The 20,452-nt window shown below is 41.1% G+C and overlaps 1 long non-coding RNA gene across 1 annotated transcript in view; it reads left to right on the top strand.

Moving 5' to 3' along the window:
• Positions 1-18,697, top strand: part of LOC117353517 — a 32,170-nt gene extending 13,473 nt beyond the window's left edge. The window contains exon 4 of the long non-coding RNA XR_004537964.1: positions 17,863-18,697. This is a non-coding gene — a long non-coding RNA (uncharacterized LOC117353517). The remainder of the gene's footprint in view (positions 1-17,862) is intronic.
• The last annotated feature ends 1,755 nt before the right edge of the window (positions 18,698-20,452 follow it).

Here is a 20,452-nt window from a genome sequence, read left to right as displayed (position 1 = left end):
AACTCTCTATTCTTGACTTCCACGACGGTATTTTTAAATAACATCCACGCCTGGTTTACAATCTTAACCTTTGCAACTGATCCTTTTAACTTCTTTTTAATTCCATTTCCTCTGAACTCCTTCTCCCGCTGCTAACCGGCTGCGCGGATCCACTTAGTCCAAATCAGTGGCACAAGCAGCGGCAACAGCACGAGCAATTGCACAAGCACGAGCAGTACAAGCAGAGAATTTGTGGGAGCCAGTAAGGAAGGCCACTTAGCGCCGAGAAGCAGCGCCAAATCACGCTGCTGCTCATGCTGCTGAGATGGATTAATGTGGATCCTCGCAGCCCGGTTAGGCAGCGAGGCAGGAGTTCAGAAAGCTTGCTCCTGCCCACTGCACCTTCACCAACTATCGGCTGAGGACCACTACACCTCCACCAGATCGGCAAAGGTAGGAAGAATAGGGCAGGGAGGAGGAGGAGGGGGCAGAGCCAGGCCGCGACGGCCTTAAAAAATTCTGGAGGCGGCAATTTGTCCGAATATAAACCGGGACCCCTATTTTTGGGCCAAAATCCCGGTTTATATTCCAAGTATATACAGTAATTTAAACCACCAATAGGCTATGGTCTTTTCGGAAAATGCAATATAACAAAAAACAATATAAAGTCTACCAGGCTAAATCTAATATCTAATTAGCAAAATGCTGAAACCAACTAACACTTACTCTACGATCTGTGACCACTACCTCAGGTTCAGAAAAACTTCTATAAGCATTTCTGTACTAAGACATGGGGCCAACCCTGAAGTAACTGAAACAGTAATTATTAAAAGCACATTCTTAAACTGTCTAATTCAACTCCAGGACAAAACAAAGAACCAACAATGACCTACTTATACTTGTAACTATACAGTTTAAACTATGACCTAACTGTATGAATAGTTATACTGATCTACTTGTACTAGCAACCCTACTGAATGTCCGTATCTAAAACCAGCATAGGCCTTTACCCTGCCTCAAAACGCATAGAGGGGAAAGGCGGGAGGTGGGCAGACATAGACATAGGCATACAGCAGATATAACCAAAAGTTTAGGCAGGTTGCCTAGTCGGCACTTATATGTTTTGCCTTAGACCAAGTCAAAACAGGTATAAGTGTCAAATAAGGGGCCGCTGAGCTGATGGCGGCTGGCGCGATCAGCTCAGCGGCCAGGAAACCTACCCACCCCCCACCGCAACCATTGGGGCAGGAGAGATGCCTCATCTCCCCTGCCGCAATAGCGATACCACCAAGTGCCGCCAAATGCAGCACTTCGGATCACTAAAGCGGCAGGACAGATGACCCATTTCTCCTGCTCCAATCCACCCCTCCCTCCGATCTGATCGGGCCAGGAGAGAGCCCAAGCCCTCCTGGCCCCGCCGACAATGATCGGGCCAGGAGAGAGCCCAAGCTCTCCTGGCCCTGCCGATCTGCAACCCCCCCTCCCCGCCAATTACGATCGGGCAAGAGGGAGCCCAAGCGCTCTTGCCCCGGCAATCTGCGAACCCTCCCCCCCCACCAATTACAATCGGACCAGGAGGGAATCCAAGCCGCCTGGCCATGAGACCCCCCCCTAACAAGATCAGGCAGGAGGGAGCCCAACCCCTCCTGCCCATGGCGACCACCCTATCCCCCACCCCACTAAGATCTGGCCAGGAGGGATCCCAGGCTCTCCTGCCCTGACACAACCCCCCACAACTGCCCCCTGAACCCCCAATCACCTTCCCTCACCCGCCGACCTGCAAGACCCCCCCCTCCCGCCGACCCCAATCATTGTGGGCGGAACCAGGAGGGCTTGGGCTCTCTCCTGGCCCGATTGTTTTTGGGGCCAGGAGGGCTTGGGCTCTCTCCTGGCCCGACGTTGTCGGGGGGTTCATGGGTCTCTGGGGCAGGAGGCCTTGGGCTTTCTCCTGCCCCGATGTTGTGTGTATGGGGAGGGGGTGGATTCTGTAATCAGTGTTGTTTTTGACCGACACCGGTTACAGAATCCAGCTTTTAGGCGAAGGACTGGCTCGTCCTTCGCCTAAAAGCTCTTGTGTTAGGCGTTTGGGACTTAGGCTGTTTTTGGTTGATTATATGCTGTTAGTGTAGACATAGTGGTGGTCTGGGCATTTAAACAGCTGAACATAGAGGCAGGCCATTATCAAAAAAAACTCTTTTTGGATGTTTTTTTTTGATAATGGACATTTTCCCTGCTTCTACTTTCAATGGTTAAGGTCTAAGGCCAAAAGGGAACTTAGACGTTTTTGTTTTTTTTATTATGCCCCTCTATATGTTTTTTTCCTCTTTATCGGATGATTGAGACCATTGACATTTAGAGAAAATATTTTCAGAATCATTATGCTGTATTTAAAAAAAAAAAAAAAGGTACCGCAAGATATATCCCTTAGTTACATTTATACCCAACAACACCCTTTGATCAATACATGTCCTCACCCCTACCATAAAATCACCCTGCCCTCCGCCCTCCCACCCTCCCCCAAAACATTTGACAACTTGAAAGTACACATATAGACAAGTAACCCATCCCCACAGGCATCTTAAGTATTTCCCCTTAAAAATTTTCATTAACATCCATCCTAGAATATAATAACAATACAAGAAAAATTTAAATACTACATGTAATAAATAGAATGATTCTAATTTAATTCTTAAGTTACCAAAATGCAAATTAATGATTAAAATTAAAATTAATACTATGATAATTTATATAAATAACAGAAATTTATAGAATTACCTAAGTAATTTTAATCTCATAACTCCCTCATCCAACCACTAGTCATGTAATATTAATTAAAAGAACTTAACAGTATTTATTCAATTTTCTATACCGTTCTCCCAGGGGAGCTCAGAATGGTTTACATGCATTTATTCAGGTACTCAAGCAGTTTTCCCTCTCTGTCCCGGCGGGCTCACAATCTATCTAATGTACCTGGAGCAATGGGGGGGATTAAGTGACTTGCCCAGGGTCACAAGGAGCAGCATGGGTTTGAACCCACAACCTCAGGGTGCTGAGGGTGTAGCTTTAACCACTGCGCCACACTCTCCCCTAAGGTGTCCTTAGACTAACATGTACATGTTAGAGTTTAGCACACGCTAAATAAATTAGCGCACGCTAATTAGTTAGCACACCTTAGTAAAAGAGGGCCTAAGTCTATTCCCTTCATTATCTTCTGAATCTTTCTACAATTAATCATGCATTCAACAACTGGGGAAAGAAGACAGATTTCTTATAGGCATCAATAAGGTGACTTGGAAAAGGAATAACATGAAATTCTGAATGCCAAAGCTGTAGGATTAGCAATCACAGTTGAACAGAATGGTGGCAGTTTTTGGTGATTCCATTTTGAAGGGCACAATGTCCTGGGAAGTGTATTGTCTGTTGAGTGCCAAGATCATAGAGAGATTCTCAAGGCCATCAAGCCCACTGATCTGATGCTGTCTATTCATGTTAGCAAAAATGATACTGCAAGGATTCCCCCAAATGAATCAAAGGTGACTTCATGTCTCTGGAAACAAGACTGAAGCAAATAAGTTTGCACATGGTGCTCTTCTCAGCCTTCCTGTTCAAGAATATAAACTGAGGCATAGGTAGAGTTACCAGATTTTACCTCAGTCACGGGAACCAAAACTAGCATGAGGGAATGGACCAGCATGTATCTTACTGCATTATTTCTTTAGATGGCTCTGGTGCCTTTGATACCGTCAATTCGGAGTTACTATTGTTGAAACTTTCGAAACTTGGAGTTGGTGGTAAGGTGTTAGCTTGGTTTTCTTCTTATCTTCTGGGATGATCATTTAGTGTTTGGAAGGGACAATTAGTTTCTGAAAGGAAATTTGTTATGAACGGTATGCCCCAAGGATCAGTTCTATCGGCATTACTATTTAACATCTATATGGTCACTAGGAAAAAGATTTTGATCCTTGGGTGTAGATTACAGGTTGTATGCAAATGATATTCGGGGGGAGGGGGTTTCCCTATGAAGAAAAATATTCATAAATCTGAAATGGATTTTAGTTATATGAGTGAGGTCAACTGTTAGATGGATGGCCATGGCTTGCAATTGAATGTGGGGAAGACTAAGATTATGATTGTGAGTAATGAAAGTGATATGACCACATAACCCCTTCCTACAGACTCCTACACTGGCTGCCGATGAAGGCACGCACGAAGTTCAAGCTAGGATGTCTCTGTTTCAAGGTATTAAACGGTCTAGCCCCTAAATACATCACAGACCTCTTCTCATTCCCAACCAACAGACATGAAAGAAAAACACACCTGAAATTTGTCTCCCCACCGGCTAGAGGGTGTAAATATAAGAGATACCATCAACAACTGTTATCGTACCAAGCAGCCACATGGGGCAAAGACTTAGAAAAACTAATTGCACATACAACCAACTATGGTGAATTTAGGAAACACCTAAAAACATACCTGTTCTTGAAATACTTAGATAACGAACCAGAACATCAGCCCCCTTTATAATACCACAACATACCCAAATCATTAAATTATAAACCCCAACCCAATCACCAACCATGAACACTATATTCAATTTAAGGAACATTTCTAATCATGTGTAAGCAGCACGGCACACAAACTGCTGTTAATATTTATTAATGTTGGAACTACCAGATGTACAATGTTATACCCTTTAATCCGCTGTATGTACAGTCTCTCTTTATTGTAACTACAGTTTATCTATATTGTAACTACAGTTTCTCTATATTGTAAACCACTTCTCTTTATTGTAAACCGCCTAGAAGTCGCAAGATAGTTGGCGGTATATAAAAATAAAGTTATTATTATTATTATTATTATGTTATTATTATATGAAATTCCCTGAAAAGTTTAAAGTCCTGGGAACTCAACTGATGGTGAAGAAAGAGATAACAGTTTGGGGTTTCAGTCTGGATTCAGCTCTCTCAATGGGGAAGCAGGTACTTAAAGTGATTTAGGGAGGATATGCTCATTTGCATACATTATATAGCCTGAAACTAATGTTATTACCATATGATTTTCAATCCGTGGTTCAGGCTTTGTTGCTGATCCAACTTGATTATTGTAACACACTTTTTCTTGGCTTGACTAAGTTGAAATGTAAATCCCTGCAGCAATTAATGAATTCTGCAGCAAGACTGATAACGGGTATTTTTAGAGCAGAACACATCACCCCAGTTTTGAAATCTTTACATTGGCTTCCTGTCCAACCGTGAATACACTACAAGGTGCTCTCAATTGATTTAAGTGGTTTATATTTGTCTGCCCCAGTGTACTTTCAAGATCTCTGGAAAATTTATCAACCAGCTTGTAAGTTGAGATCAGAAGGCGGGATGAAGTTGATTAATGACAAAGAAGAAAGAATTCATTATGTTAGATCGAAGAACTCTATGTTTTCCTTAGCTGATATAAAACTTTGGAACTCTCTTCCTAGTGTTTTGAGATTATGTAAGGACCATATGAAGTTTTAAAAAACAGCTGAAGACACATCTGTTTGTAGATGCTTTTCCTATCTATCTTACTGATAGTTTTCCCATAGCCACACATAAACACAGTAGAAAGACTCATGCTTTGTTCAATTTTCCTCCTGTAAAGGGCTGTAAAAGCAAAAAAATTCTTAATCATTCTTTAGCATCTCAGGCAGCCTCTCATGATAAAGAATTTTGTTCATTGTTGCTCTCAGCTGATTCCTACAAACATTTCAGGAAAAAGCTGAAAACTTATCTTTTCTCTAAATACCTGACTACCTAACTGACCCTATTCCATATAGCAGGTTTATAATTTAATAATCTTTTGTAAACCACGTAGAACTTTTAGTAATGCGATTAATAAGCATATGTAATGTAATGTAATGTTATGACAGGCTTTGTTCTTTACAACTGAATAATGTCTATGATGGTTAGAGTTGAAATTTGATGCACCAATGAGAACATCAGATTGAAATGCAACTTGTATTTTTATTTTGTATTTGATTCATGTACACTGCTTAGATTTAAGTGGCTTATAAATATTGGGGTAGTAGACAAGTTTCAAGTTTATTGATTTTTAATATACCGACCATCAACAGGTATCTAGCAGGTTTACAATAATATGATAAAATAAGAAGAGTAATACTTATAAAAAGGAGGGGAAGTGAACATTGAAGACATTATATAATAAACAAACATGAAAGTGGGGTTAGAGAAGAGGGGAGGGGGGTAAAGTTACATTGTTAGTGGTGAAAAGAAGAAAAAAAAAATTTGTGTTGAAGAGAGAAGGGAGGGAAAGGGATAAAACATTACAGATGGGATCGCTTCTTAAAAGCGGTTGGCAGACTTAATGATGAAAGGTTCAAGAGCTGTAGAATGCATCTTGAAATAAGAACGTTTTTAATTTGGTCTTGAATTTATCAATGTTTTTTGTGGCGAAGTTGGGATGGCAGAGCATTCCATAAAGTTGGAGCGACTACGGAGAAATTGGATTTCCTGGTATAATAGAATTCCTTAATAGAGGGGACGGATAGTAAATTCTGATCAGCTGATCTAAGAGTCCGAGAGGGGCAAAAAGGGATAAGGAGTTTGTCGAGGAAGGGTGGTAGACGGGAAAGTTTGATTTTAAAGATCAACATGAGGGTTTTGTAGGTAATGCGGTGTGTGATAGGTAGCCAATGGGCTTCTTTCAGGAGGGGGGTGACATGATCATATTTCCCTAACTTATATATGAGTTTTATTGCCGTGTTTTGAATAAGCTGTAGACGTTGTAATTCTTTTGGGGGAATTCCGTTATAAAGAGAGTTGCAATAGTCAAGATGAGAGATATGAATGAACTAGGATTGTGATTGCTTCGGTTTCGAGAATAGAAGTTAGGGAGCGTATAAGCCGGAGTTTGTAAAAGCAGATTTTTACCACTGAACTGATCTGATTATGAAAAGTTAAGTCTTTGTCTATGATTACCCCAAGTAATTTTATTTTTGTTTCCATTTTTACAGGAAGGGATTTGATAAAGATCTTTCCTGTTATTGTTTCATTGTTTTTGGTTGGGAAAAGTAGACCACATGATTTATTGATATTAAGGGAGAGTTTGTTTGCATGAAGCCAATCACTGATTTTGTCTAGTTTAGTATTAATTTCTTGTATTTCGGAGATGTTTGAAGAATCAACGGGGTGGAGTAATTGAATATCATCCACGTATGCGAAGATCGTGAAACCAATTGACTGGGCTAGAGTGAGGAGAGGAGAAATAAAGATATTAAATAGCAAGGGAGAGAGAGTAGAACCTTGTGGGATGCTGTAGGTTTGAACTATAGGTGGTGAGGTTTCCTCTTGAGTGAACTTTAAAACTATCTTCATTAAAATAAGAGGTAAACCATAGAAGAGCTGAACCTGTGATGCCGCCACAGTTTCTAAGACGATCGATGAGGAGAAAGTAGTCAACAGTGTTCAACACTGTGGACAGATCAAGAGAGATAAGAACAGACTTTCGGTGGTCAAGAAAGTAATGTATAGTAGTGATAAGACCTAATAGCAATAATTTGGTGGAGTAGTTAGAGCGAAAGCCAGTTTGATGCGGGTGTAGTGCATTGGTTTTGTCAATAAATTTGACAAGTTGGTTATGAGCTATTTTCTCTGTTAGTTTAGAAATAAGAGGAAGGTTGGCAATAGGACGGAAATTTGCTGGCAAGGTTGAGTCTAAATTTTGATTTTTTTAGTTTTGGGAAAACAAGGGCTGATTTCCAAGCTTTAGGGACAAGACTATCGGAAAGACTTTTAGTTACCATTTCCAATAGAAATGGTCCAAAGATGGAAAATAATTTTTTGAGAATTAAGGGAGGAGTGCTTTCTATTGGATTATTAGGAGCGTTTATAGATTGAAGGACTTTGAAGAGGTTTGTTAGGGATGGGGGTTTGAAGTTAGTACAAGTACTGAAAGATAGGTAGGTTGTCTCGTCGGTGAAATCATGGAGTGATGCATGGGTGGATTGTCGTAGGTAAGATCTAATCTCCTTAATTTTCTTGTCGAAGAAGAGTGCAAGCTCAGAAGCAGGTGATTGTTTGGATAGAGGAAGAGGTTTCTTGTTAGAATATGGAGATAGTGATTGAACTATACTAAAAAGTGCTGAGGAGTTGTGGGCTGTAGTTATGTATTTTTAATAGTATTTTTTTTTTGGCTTGTTGTATGGCAGTTTTGTATTGAGTGGCCTTTTCCTTATATAAAAGAAGGGAATTGTTAGAGTCGAATTTGGCGCCATTTATGCTCAGTGGAACAAAGTTGTCGGTGGAGGAGGGTAAGTTTTTCGTTGTACCATGGTTTTTTTTTGGGTTGTAGTTTTGATGATCTTTCCGGGGGGGGGGGCAAGAAGGTCCATTAGGGATTGTGTTGAAGTGTTCCAGAGGGAGGATTGTTCTTCTATTGTAAGATTAGTGAAGTCATGTAATTTCAGTTTAAAGGAATTCTGGATAGTGGAAGATGTGATTTTGTTGGTATTTCTGGTGATATAGGTGTTCTGTTGGGAATTGGATGGTTGAGTGAGACAGGTGGATATAGTAGGTTCTGGGGAAGTTTTGGAGGGCTAACCATACACTATAAGGGGTTTATGGTGAAATGTGTACCTAGCATCACAGCAGTACCCCCCTAAGGTGCCCCACTGCTCTGTTGGCATGTCTGTGTGGCCAATTCATTAAAATGCTGGCCCCTTCCTGTGTCTAAATGGGCTAGTTTTGGACATTTTGATTTTCGAAAATGGCCAAAAAAGATAGATGTCTTGCGGTTTCAAAAATGGGTGTTTTCCTGACCTGACTTTTGAACATCCTTGCAGAAACATCCGCAGTCAGACTTAGACGTCCTACCAGAAATGACCCTCCACCTGGTTATCCTGGGTTGGAAGGGAGAGTATATATTTCAGTGGGAGAGGGGGTATAGTGTGGGGATGAGGGAATTGGGTATAATATTGGATATTGTAATGGGGGATATGACTTTGGGGATGCGGGTATTAAGATTTGTTGCCTTAGTTGAAAGCAATGGGTGGTATAAACTTAGTTCCCCATAAAGAGGCATGTGTATGCAAACAGAGGCATGTGTATGCATTTTATATGTCAAAAGAGTTGTAGTTTGTTCAGGGTATGTGTGAGACTTAAACCATCTAATTAAGAGAAAAAGGGTTTTGCAGTTCCTACACAAGGGATAAGTGAATATTGCACAGGTCCAGGAAGTGATGTCAGAGGAAGAGCTGATGCAACAGCAGTTTGGGGGTTGCTGCTCGCAGCAGGAACGTTACAGAGGTATAGGTGAAGGGAAGCAGCATGCATGTGCAGAAGCGAGGGATGGAGAGGAGAACGGGTGCCTGGCACCCTCATCAAGATGGTGTCCGGGGCAGACTGCCCTCCCATGCCACTGATGAAAGTTATTGTTTGGGGGGGGGTTAGTGGGCAGTTTGAACGGAACAACTCTCTAATCGCTATATTTCATTGTGATCATTCCATGGCAGCAGCATCCCTCCTGCCATTTTTTTCAGGGAGCGGGCAAGCACCTTCAGGGCAGGAGGGAGTGGGTATCCCTCCTGCCATTTTTTTCAGGGAGTAGGCAGGTGCCTTCGGAGCAGGAGGGAGTATGCATCCCTCCTGCCTTTTTCTTCAGGGGGAAGGGTGGAGGTGCTTCATGGCAGGAGGGAGTAGGCATCCCTCCTGCCATTTGTTTTAGGTTTGGGTGGGTCACCGCAATTTTCAGGGGAGGGGGCACGTGATTGTTGGGGTCATTGGGAAGGGCCATTGGCAGCAGTGAGAGATTTTTTTTTTCATTTTTTTTAAATGGGACAGATATTTTGCTTGTGTGATATATGCAAAATATCAGTGCCATTGAAAAAAAATGAAAAAACAAACAAACCCCAGGCAGACCTGTCGGTAGCACAGTTACCAACAGGAATACAACAATCGGATTTTAGGATAGGTAAAACCCGATGCTAAATAGCCAAGCAATGTTCTAATTTGTATGGCCAGATCAGAAAATGGGTGATCAAGGGGAAAAATATGCGGTGGGCCGTTTAGTGAATCGGATTGGTTAGCAGCGATCATTGCTAAACCTGTGAAAACAGGTTTAGCGATGATCGCTGACTTTAGTGAATCTTGCCCCAAATGTTTTTCTAGCAACTATTTTGGTTCAAAGGAAACATAGTTTTTACCACTTAAAAACAAAAACATTTAGCAGGAAATTTCAATATAAATGTAACACCAAGTGCATGGTCTACTGCAAGTTTCAAGTTTATTATGGCTTGATATAGCGCTTTTCATTTCCAAAGCAGTTTACAACATTAAATATGTTTAAAAATTTTAAACAAAAAATATATATATATAATAGCAAGTGGAATATTAATAAGACACACCACCAAAAAAGTATTCCAGTAAATGCTCACTGCTATGGAGAAAATACAGACTAGAGATAAGGATATGTAGTTATGTGGAGAAAAGACCTCAGTTTCCTCATAAAGAGGTCTCTATGTCTGCCGTACACAACTTAAAGCAGCATAGGAGAAAACATCCTATTTCTCCTATGCTGCTTTAAGTTGTGTACGGCAGACATAGAGACCTCTTTATGAGGAAACTGAGGTCTTTTCTCCACATAACTACATATCCTTATCTCTAGTCTGTATTTTCTCCATAGCAGTGAGCATTTACTGGAATACTTTTTTGGTGGTGTGTCTTAAAAATTTTAAACAACAGAACTGTAGGGATTACAAACGCAGATACATAGGTAGACAAATCTCATGAACAGCTACAACACAGACAAGAGGGAAAAGTGTTGGGTTACATTGCTAAAATAAAAAGGTGGTAGGGAAGGAAAAGACAAAAGGGCAAGCTGGGATGTATAGGTTAAGTTCAAGGTCCTGTTCTCATTTCAAAAAATCTTCATTGTCTACAACGTGTACAAAATGCTGCTGTCCACCTCCTAAAAAATCTTCACATACGCGACCCAATCGGCCCGGCACTGAGCGCTGCTCTCTGGCTACCTATCAACAAATGATGTGTATTCAAGGGCCTGGTAATGGCCTATAAAGTCTTCCACAGCATGGTACCAAGCTATATGGCCTCCAAACTACCACCTTACACCCCAAAAAGACAGCGTCACTCACAAGAAGAAAAGCGACTATGCACACCTTTAGGATGCTCCCTCCGCCTTGTGAATGCCTGGAATAGATTCTACTTACACTACTTACCACACCTCTGGAACCAACTACCGCCTAACATCAGATCATTAGAAGGACTACTGAATTTCAGGAAGGCAATAAAAACTCACCTCTTCCTCTAACCTTCTATGAAATTGTCCCAGTCTAAATACCACTGTCTAAGTAACAAGATTATCCTTCATACATGCCCTATCATAAATTCCATAGCATATCATACCTAACACATATTATCATGCACTGCTATATATTATCTTGCCATGCCATGTATTATCATTCACTGTCTTTGCTGACACTTCCATACTTTGCCAGGCATTCCATGTTATACCATACCTAGCATATATCATTCACAGTTATGTATTGTCATGCCAGGCTATGCACCGTTATATTCCTGCTATGCTCTTGTATGTATTGTCTGCCATACCATGCACTCTCTAAAGTTAAAAGGGGATAGATTCCATACAAACGTAAGAAAGTTCTTCTTCACCCAGAGAGTGGTAGAAACTGGAACACTCTTCCGGAAAACACCCTCCAGGGATTCAAGACAAAGTTAGACATGTTCCTGCTAAATAAGGACGCATGCTGGTAGGGCTAGTCTCAGGGCGCTGGTCTTTGACCAGAGGGCCGCCACGTGAGCGGACTGCTGAGCATGATGGACTACTGGTCTGACCCAGCAATGGCAATTATTATGTTCTTATGTTAACTGCCATTCTCTGTTATGTACTTCCTTACCACGCTTCATACTGTCAGGCTCAATTAGTTACCATAGTGTCATACCAAACTCATAATATCACCACCCCATGCTGTATGAGGTCTATTAAGTAATGCCATGCTTTTGAGTACTATCATGCTGCCCTATGTATTGTCCTATCATGTCATGATCGAAAATGTACTGTCATGCTCTACATTACTATACCCTGTTATGTTTTATTGTGTATTGTGGTATGCGAGATAAGCCTGTTAGGTTTGGCCCTACTACTATGCCCATGCCTAGAGCAGGTATTTCTCATGCTGTGCAAAGTAAAGAACATTTTGCCTTCCTGCCCGACTTCCCTTCTAAATCCAGCAGAGGGAGCTTAGGAGCAGAGTTGCAGGCTTCCCCTCCCCCTCACCTTCCCAAAGCTGGGGACAGGAAATGCGTTTCACCTGGGAAGGTTGGGCGGGGCTGTAAGCTCCTTAAATGTAGAGCTGAACAGTTTGAAAGACAGAGGGAGAACGGGAGAGCAGGAGACCGGTCACAAGAACAGCTCTGGCAGTCTAGCTCAGGACTAGGAGCTCTGCAAGAACTTCAAAGCCCAGAAGGTATGGAAATTGAGGAAGCTGATTCTGTTTTGTCTCCTGAATGCATGGAAATTTCACAAGCCATGGAATTGGAAAGTGAACCAGTCTCTGAAGTTCTACCAATGGAAGTATGTGTCTCCAAGGCCAATACCCAGGCTGCCTAAGGAAAAAGGTACTACAATTTATTTTGTCTTTGAGGACACTGAACTGTTTTGTTTGACTTTTGCCAAGTGTGGTGGGGGATTTAGCCCCACGTTTTTGAGGTGGGATTGAGGGCTCATTGTGTAGCGAATTTCAGCACGTGGAGCACACCACCTGGCCAGCATTTTTCAATCTGCTGAAGAAAGACAGTGCAGTGCTGCTGATCCTTGGGATAGAATCCTATACAGAGGAAAGAACACTGTGTGTTTTCTAGTTTGCATCTTCTTGGAAAGAACTTAATACTGTGGCTCAGAATTACAGAGCCTTTCTTTATTTTACTGAAAGAAGTTTGGACTTTAAAATATCTTGCTGAAACTAAGTTTGATTTTTTGAAGACTGCATTTAAAGTTGGTATCCTGACAGAAAGGTTGTTTTGGTTTTCTTTTTGTTTGTTTAATGCTATGCAGCATAATAAAATCCAGTCCGGATTTGCTATAAAACTTTCCTAACTTGTGGCAAAATTCTTATTTCAAGCAACGGTTTGCTTTTCCTTGTGCAGCCTCTCGCGGCTCACAAGTGTTCAAATCTTGTCCCAGTAAGCCTGGACACCTTGCCCAGTGTGTGCTGATGACAGTATGTAAACTTCTAACCCATTCTGAGCTCTTCTGGAAGAATGTGATATAAATTCAAATCAATCAATCAATAAATTTCACAGCTTTTAAATCTCTTCTTTCAACTAGTCTCCACCCCCACCCCTCTACAGAGATCCAAGCACTGAGGTTGACTTCTCCTTACCTGACTTCCAGAAACTGCTCTAATCCAACAGTTAGGTCTCCAACCCTCTCCTGAAGCCAGCAAGTCTGCACACCCTCTATGAACTTCTGTTAATCTGCCTCCCTCCTTACAGGTGCAGATAGGATTAGTCAGCAGTTACACATTTAAACTATAGGCAGCCCTAATGCCTAAGGACTGCACAAACCCACAAGCTGCAGCTAACCCACAGCACTGATGATTTTCCAACCATTTCAAAAACATCTGAAAACTTGGCTATTTTCAAAGTTGTAAATTCCGCTGCTCTCCATACTATTCCAAATCCATATTGTATCTCTTCTCCTTTCTATTTTCTTACAAACCGTGCCGAGCTCTACTGTTATAGAGAAGATGTGGTATATAAGCCTAAGGCAGTGGTTCTTAACCTGGGTTAGACCGAACCCCAGGGGTTCGGTGAGTCAGTCTCGCGGGTTCGGCGGAGGGCAAAACACACCTCCGACTCATATAGCGCTTCGGTCACGTTCAATCATCTATCAGTTATTCAGTGATTTTGATCAAGACTGATCGTGTACTCGGTTTCTTGATCTATCAATCTGTAACTAACGCCTTATATACATCAATCAATTCCTGATCAAAATTTGTGATTTAACTGATAGATGATTGATACGTGACCGAAGTGCTTATGATTCGTGATGAGACGCCCCGCTTGTCCGTAATTGGCTGCAGTGATCATGCAACATCGCTTGGCCTATCTGTGCTGCAGGGGATTTGATGCCACAGTAGTCGAATTGTAACTGTTGTGATGGGTACATCGTGTGATACCTATCTTAATATTTTAATCCCTTACTAACTATGTCGAGCAAAATACGAAAGTGGTCAGACGAATATGTACAATATGGATTCACATGTATAATGGAACGTGATGGGACAACAGATGTCAATGATGAATACCTCAATGAAATCATTGAAATTCAACAGAGCCAGACAAATTCAACAGCAACTCTTCAGAACAACAACGCTCTCAACGTTTTGGTGTCAACAATTGGTAACATACCCTGTTATTGCTAAGAAAGCTCTGGAAATTTTCATACCGTTTGTTACAACATATCTTTGCGAGCAATCCTTTTCGAGGAATGCTGGACATAAAAAACGAAGAAAAAGAACAGACTTTGTTGCGAAAAATGACTATGAGAATGGCACTTGCCAAGGTAAAGCCGCGCATTTCTGAACTGGTTTCTGAGAGGCAACAGCAGAAGTCACACTGATTTGCAGTAAATTTCATTATTATGTTATTATTATTCGAAATATAGGAGAACTTTTTTATTTTCAAAATTTATATTATTTTTCCCTCACTGTATACCTATGTTTTGAATTTGTAAAAATCATATTTGATTTTTCCAATAAAGAAGGGTTCGGTGAACACGCATATGAAACTGGTGGGGTTCAGTACCTCCAACAAGGTTAAGAACCACTGGCCTAAGGTTTAGTTTAGTTTAAACCACTAACTGTCTGTCATGGGAAATATACAGTATGCACCATATACCACACTCCTACTGCCTAATATTTCCCCATGGCTGCACAAAGAAATTAAAAAAGAAAATGACTCATCTGATATACTCAGACATGGGCTACAGGTAATGTGAATATAGTCGAAAGATAACCAAAGGAAAGCAGAGACAAGAAGATTACACAATCACTCCAAAAAAGAGCACTAATGGTATTGGATAAGAGAGGGAATAAGACTCCTGAATCTTTTCCAGATCCCTACATGTACTTAAAAGGAAGAGTTAAAAATCAAATTTATTTCCCAGCTTCAGGACTCTGAATGCAATATGCAGAATTTTCCAGTAGATATTGTACAATGTCTTACAGGATGCAACATATTGACTCATAGATTCAGGCCTTTCTGGAAAATGTCCCTCTACTTGACTGTCAGCACTAGAGTCTCTGCCTATTCATAGAACATGAGGTCAAGGATGTCATTTCTAACATGAACAATATGAGATCTCCCGGGAGTGATGATTTAATAGCAGAATTTTACTTCAAAGCTCTGTTGGTTTCAGACCTGGCTAGCATTTATAACTTACTAGCTGATGCCCCGGCGTTGCACGGGTATTTAATTATAGCAATAACACTGTAAATGGAATCAAATAAAGATACTTTATAGTGGTGAATGAAATTATTTTTTAACAGCTTTATAAAAAGTACAGTATTCAAATTATAATGTGAAATATTTGACAAAATGAATATAATACAACTAACACAAAACTTGATTATAAACAACATTTTTAGTTTCACCTCCAGGAGCAAGAACATATAAATTCTTGGGTGAACCCACCCTTGAGCAAGCAACATAGAGTTGTCCATGGGAAAAACAGGGGGATCTTAAATCCACTCCATAGTATGTAATAGTCTGTCCCTGTGATTTGTTGATTGTGATAGAGAATGCAAGTCTCAGTGGAATTTGCAATCTCTTAAACTGAAAAGGAAGATCTGTTGGAATAAGTGGCATCCAAAAGTTCCAGTATTGATTTTAAACAACTCAATATGTGGAAACTCAGGTTGAAAAGAAACTCCATGCAGTTGTTTCCCGGTTCAGAATGGAACCTGTGTTCCTAGTTCAGCATATGTGAGTACTCATGTAATGTAATAACATTATGAACTGGGGTGCATGAAGGAAACAGTTACAAACACAGTTAGAACATACAAACTCTATATGTATGGTGTCCATAGTAGAATAGAAACGATGTCCCTGGTGGTTATAGTGTCATAGAAAGTGTTTTATAGTTGGAATTACGGTGAGAATGGCAGCTTTTTACATCCTTTCCATTGACATGAATGGATGAAATCTGATTTTCTGTTTGTAGCTCCGCCCAAGTGTGCAGGTGGGCAGCGAGACCCCCAGAACATATCACCCCAGGTAGTGAGGGATCTGCATACCAAGTTGCGTTCAAATCGGTCAAGCCGTTTTTGAATTACTGAGAGAATGACAGCTTTTTACATTTTTTCCATTGTCATGAATGGGAGAAATCTGATTTTCTGTTTGTAGCTCCGCCCACGTGTGCAGGTGGGCCGCGAGACCCCCAGAACATATCACCCCAGGTAGTGAGGGATCTGCATACCAAGTTTCGTTCAAATCGGTCAAGCCGTTTTTGAATTACTGTGAGAATGGCAGCTTTTTACATTTTTTCCATTGACATGAATGGGTGAAATCTGATGTTCTGTTTGTAGCTCCGCCCACGTGTGCTGATGGGCCGCGAGACCCCCAGAACATATCACCCCAGGTAGTTGGAATTACTGTGAGAAAGGCAGCTTTTTACATTTTTTCCATTGTCATGAATGGGAGAAATCTGATTTTCTGTTTGTAGCTCCGCCCATGTGTGCAGGTGTGCCGCGAGACCCCCAGAACATATCACCCCAGGTAGTGAGGGATCTGCATACCAAGTTTCGTTCAAATCGGTCAAGCCGTTTTTGAATTACTGTGAGAATGGCAGCTTTTTACATTTTTTTCCATTGACATGAATGGGTGAAATCTGATGTTCTGTTTGTAGCTCCGCCCACGTGTGCAGGTGGGCCGCAAGACCCCCAGAACATATCACCCCAGGTAGTGAGGGATCTGCATACCAAGTTTCGTTCAAATCGGTCAAGCCGTTTTTGCGTGATCGCGGCACATACATACATACACACATACATACCTCCGATTTTATATATATAGATTTCAGAAGAAAAAATCTCTGCCATACTCTGCCACCACTTCTGATATTACACAAAAAAAGGGAGAAGAATCCTATATCATTACAGTAGACTCTCTGTTAACCGGAACTTAATTAACCAGAGCTCACAAGCAACCAGAAAAAAAAATCTAAGAAATACTGTAATACTTTAAATACAAATGAAAATAAAATCAGTTTCTGGCAGAAATTTAAGTGTAAACTTGGCATGCCACAACTGAGTATACCCATGCTTTGCCTACCACATGTCGGTAGTTTGTCTGGAAGTTTATGGTATGGCATAGTATGGGGTACAGTATTAGCTAGGCCTATTTTTAATAGTAACTCTCAAGCAACCAGAAACTACATTTATCCAGCATCTTTCAATTCCCATAGGTGCCAGTTAACTGACCCCCTATATTACTAAGGTGCACTAACCGATTAGATCGTGCTAATTAAATGAGCGCACGCTAAACACTAACGCGTCCATAGACTAACACGCACACGATAGTGTTTAGCGCGTGCTAAATTGATTAGTGCACCTTAGTAAAAGAGGGCCTGAGAGTCTCCTGTACTTAACTTATTATAAAATATTAGTCCAGTCACTCAGAGCATCTGCTATAAATAACTAAAGTACTTCAGAATAAAAGGAGAAATATTATTAATTGTGATCATAACAATAAACATCACAATTGTTTTCTATTCATTTTATTAAACATTTAGCATATATTTAGCATATTTATAATACTAATGGAACAAATTTTTTTTCTTTTCTTTTTTTGTTCCTAGGTAATACTATTTATCTGAAGATGAGCAGGTAGCATATTCTCACATATGGGTGATGTCATCCGCTGAGCCCGACATGGACAGTGCAAAAGCGTACTGCTACTTTAAAAGTCATGAGACTGCCTGTACCGTGCATGCATCGGTGCCTTCCGACCTGATGTTGGCTTGCAAGACCTTCAGTTCTCGGTTTTCCATAAAGCTGAGAAGGTATTTCTTAGAGTTTCTCCATGCGTGTCAAACTTTTACATTTCTTGTGCCTTTCCATTCATTTTTTAAATCTTTTTTTTATCATATTTTTCTGTTTTATTTCTTTATCTACTATTCGGTACAAAAATTGTATCTCATCGAGAAATTGGAATCAGGTGTATCTGTGGCGCGAGTTTGTGAAGAATATGGTGTCAAAAATCAAACGGTATAAAACATTCGCAAAGCAAAAAAAAAGCTGAAAAATTTTGCTTTGCCCAGCAATGTGGATTCTAATACTTGGTCAAGAAAAAATATTAAAATGGCACAAGAATCTTTGCTAGAAGAGGCTGTAATAAATTGGTATGTTCAGCAATGTTCTTGTGGATTTGAAGTTGAAGATTTTTACACAATGATGAAAAATGCTGGAGAAAATAATACAACAAAAGAAGCTCTATTAGAGTGGCTGGAAGCAGACGAGGGTGATCCTGGGTATCAAATAATGTTGGAGAGTGAGATAGTTCAAGAAGTTATGAACCAAAAACTGACAGATGACGAGAGTGATGAAGAAGAGCCTACAATAAAAAAAATGAAACTGAGTCAAGTTAAAAGTCATCTTGATGACTTGGTTTCGTTTATTGACTTGTCGTCAGACCCTGAGTTGCACCAATATTCTCATTTCTGAAATTTTAGAGAAATTATAATTAACTAGTCGTTAAGCCCGTTACATTAACGGGTGCTAGAATTTATGTCTGTCTGTATTTTTCTTTCTGTCTCTTTCCTCCCTCCATTTCCCTGTGTAGCGCTGTCTCTGCTTTCTTCCTCAGTCTGCACTCTCAAGCTGTAACATTACTGCTTAGCTTTTTCTCCCTGCAAGCATCTCTGCTCTCTTTCTCATCCCCAGTCTCTTTGCTATTTTCTCTTCTTGCAGGGGTCTCTGCTCTCCTTTCTCTATATGTTCCTGATTCCTGCAAACTTCTGTTTTCTCTGTATGCTCTTGATCCTGTGTTTCCCTGTAGGTGTCTTTTCTCTTTTTTTTTTTTTTTTATTCCTTCTTCATGTATGGTTGATTTATTAAAAGTTTTTTTATTTTTCCTATTTGTTGCATGCCTGTCTCCTTGGCCGCTGTATGTTTCTAATTTTTTGCTTTGTGTGTTTGTTTGTGTTTTTTTGTTGATTGTCTACTTGGTCGCTGTCAGTCTGTCTGTCTCATTGGCTGCTGTATGTCTGTATGCCTTTTTTTTCAGTCTAACTCCTTGGCCACTGTATGTCTGGAAGGTTTTTTTTCCTGAATTTATCCTTGGGCATTGTAATTTTTATTTTTTTTCTGTTTGTCTCCTTGGCTGTTTGTATTTTTTTGCTGTCTCTCTGTCTGTCTACTTGGACGCTGTATGTAAGTATGTCTGTCTCCTTGGCTGCTGTATGTCTGTTTGTCATTTTTTTTCCTGTGTCTCTCTCTCCTTGTCCTCTGTGTTTTGTTATTTTTTCAATCTGTGTCTTTAGCCTCCTGTCCTTCTGTGACTGTCTGTGTGTCTCTCTCTACTTGTGCACTGTTGTTTGTTTGTTTTTTTCAATCTCTCTTTAGCTCCTGATCCCCTCTCACTGACCCTTGCGCGACTGCATGTAATTCCGGTTAGGTTTCCATGGCAACCCTGCTCGCGGGTCTGTGAGTGTAGGGCCGTTTTGTCGGGTCTGGCGGCGCCGGGTTGGGAAGAGTCCTGGCTCCTTTTTTGGTTTGGGCCCGTGCAGAGGGGCTCAACAGCGCACAACCACCTTTCCTTCCCTCCCTCCATCAGGTGCAGTGCAGCTCCACCAATGTTAAAAGCAGCCGCGTCAAAATCGGAGCCCTGCCACTGCCGTAGCACTTTCCTCTCTGCCTTGGTCCCGCCCCTTCTCTGACATATGGGACCGCAGCAGAGGGAACTTGTTACGGTGGTGGCAGGGCTCCAATTTCAAAGCAGCTGCTTTTAACATAGGCGGAGCTGAACTGTACCTGATGGAGGAAGGGAAGGAACGGTGGGGCAAATTTGGTCAACGGCAGGAATTGTTTGGCGGACCAAGCACCGTGAAACCGTGAGGAAGGCCGCCGCAGCCTCGCAGCTAGGTAGGGGGACAACAATGGCGCTTATGCTCAAGCCCCCGCCGCAGCTCCTCTCTCGATCCTGGTGCGGTTCGAGAGAGGATTCGTGGCGGTTGTCCAAGTTGCCGAGTTTGGTGACGTAAACCCGCGCATGCGCACTAAAAAAAACGCGACGGATCAGGGAACACGTTTTTTTTTAGTGCGCATGCGCGTCCTACCATTTTATTATATTAGATAAACAACAATGTTCCAAAAGGCAAGTGATGTTAGAAACTTTTTTTTTTTTCGGCCAATACAAGGAAAACGCCCCAACCTGACTCATTGTTAACT

This window comes from Geotrypetes seraphini, chromosome 2 (genome assembly GCF_902459505.1).
Source record: "Geotrypetes seraphini chromosome 2, aGeoSer1.1, whole genome shotgun sequence".
NCBI lineage: Eukaryota > Metazoa > Chordata > Amphibia > Gymnophiona > Dermophiidae > Geotrypetes > Geotrypetes seraphini.
Note: the sequence above shows the minus strand (reverse complement) of the source record. Positions and strands in the feature narration are given on the sequence as shown.